Source organism: Plasmodium gallinaceum (genome assembly GCF_900005855.1).
Source record: "Plasmodium gallinaceum strain 8A genome assembly, contig: PGAL8A_v1_76, whole genome shotgun sequence".
In the NCBI taxonomy this organism is placed as follows: Eukaryota; Apicomplexa; class Aconoidasida; order Haemosporida; family Plasmodiidae; genus Plasmodium; species Plasmodium gallinaceum.
Genome location: NW_021628238.1, coordinates 1,861,439 through 1,863,796, shown reverse-complemented (window position 1 = coordinate 1,863,796; position 2,358 = coordinate 1,861,439).

Here is a 2,358-nt window from a genome sequence, read left to right as displayed (position 1 = left end):
TTAAAAAAAAAAAAAAGGGAGCACAAAAAATGTAAGTGTAAAAATAAAGAAATATATATATGTATTACTAATTTTTAAAGATTCTTTTTTTTTTTTTTTTTTTTTTTAATAAATATTACAACTTTGAATGATACTTAATTTTTATAAAGTGCATATAAAAAATTATTTAAATAAAATACATATGCAAATGTGTAAAATAAGTTTGTGCTTATTTTTATTTGATTCTAAAAAATAAAATTTAAATATTCTTTTAAAAAAATACTAAAATTTTTACCTTCTGTTACACACGTTACATTAACTAAAAATTTCTCAACATATATATTTTTAAATAAGTATATTTATATATATTTTTTTTTTAAATATTAAAAAATTTTCATACAAAAAATTAATTTTTCTATAATAAAATTAACACACATTAAGTATCAAAAAAAAAAAAAAAGCATATAATTAATTTAAAATTAAAAAATTTAATAAAAATATATATAAATCAATAATAATTAAATTGAAATAAATAAAAGAAATTAAAGTGTAATATTGTTAAAGAGTTAATTATTCAGAAGAGTTAATCAATATAAATGAAGAAAAAAAAAAAAAAAAAAAAAAAAAAAAAAAAAAAAAAAAAAAAAAAAAAAAACACTACACAAAATCATTCAGTGAAAATAAAGTAAAAAATAAATTAAAAAAAAAAAAAAAAGAGAAAATAAAGCACTTAACTATCCTATATATCTAGCTAATATACAAGTAGCATAAAAAAGAAGAATAAAAATTGAATTAATTTATATAAGTTATTGAATTTAAAAAACTTTAATAGATATTTATGTTAATGATATTTTATCAAACTATTTTTTTAATTTTTAAATATATATATATATATATATGATCAAATATTCTTACACTGAAGTTGTCGTTTAAAATGTTATATTGCCTATTTTTATTTTTTTTTTTTTTTTTATTGTTTAGTTGCATGCATAACCTTTTCAAAATTTTAACAAGACACATTAAAAATAAAAATATTATTCAAAAAAATGAGAATTAACATTTTTATTTATTTATTATGTATTTCTTTTAAATATATATAAGGAATAAAGTTAATTTTTTAAAAGAAAAGTAGATGAGTCTACCTTTTTACAAAACACACAACATATCTTTTTGAAATAAATAAAAAAAGAGGAAATTTTTATTTTTTTAATTTGATTAATTTTGATTAAGTAAATTATATAAATTCGTGGATATATTTGTATTTTAACTTATTTATTTATGAATCATATATAGCTTGTAAAATATGTTGATTAAACTTATTTGATTTGTTCTATTATCATTTTAAAAATATATGAGAATGAAAATTAGTATTTTTCTTTTTTTTTTTTTTACAATGTTTAAAAAAATGTATGCATGTGTTTTTATTTTATTTTTTTTTTTTTTTTTTTTTACTTTTAATATTCTACACATATCTCATAATGTATATCCATATTTAACTATTTTTATTTATATATATATCATTGTCTAATTTATATTTTTTTTTTTTTTTTTTTTAGAATAAATAAAAGCAAATAGAAATTTCTGAAATTATAATCCGAGTTTTTTAAATGTAATAAAAGAATTTTCTGTAAATAAACGTATTCAAAATTTTTAGTTTTAAAAAGAAAGAATATTTAAAATTAATATAATTTTTTTTTAATTTTTTCATTAATTCTATAACTTTTTTATAGAAATAATTAAAAAAGAATTACATTTTTTAATACATATCAAAATAAAATATAATAATTTATAAATGAAATTATGTGATTAATACATTTTTAAAATTAAAAGGAATTTTAAAGAATGGATGTAGAAATTGTAACAGAAAAATAATTTAATGATCTATTACAATAACATAAAAAAAAAAAAAATGAGGACCTCTTTTGATTTTTATATTTACAAAAAAACATTAATAAATAAATTAATGAAAATGTATGAAAAGATAAAAAAAAAAAAGTATATTTTCATTGAAATATAATTGAAATGAATTTCATTCTGAAATCATTGGAAAACTAAAAATTATCATTAATATTTTGTTGAGTTGTATGAATAAACGTTCTTCCCGTTCATAAAAGAAAAAATTTGTCATTAAATTTTTAAATATATATTTTTATTATATTAAAATGCTTATTTTTCATAAATTAATAATAATAAAGACAATATATATTATTTAAAAAATAGCTCAGAATTCAATAATTTTAGAATAATTTTTTTTTATGTTTTTCTTAAAATGTATGTATAATTTTTTTTTTTTTTAAATTTCGCGAAAATGTGTATTTTAAAATATATGAAAGATACCCTCCATTCCCAAAAAAAAAAAAAAAAAAAAAAAAAATAAAA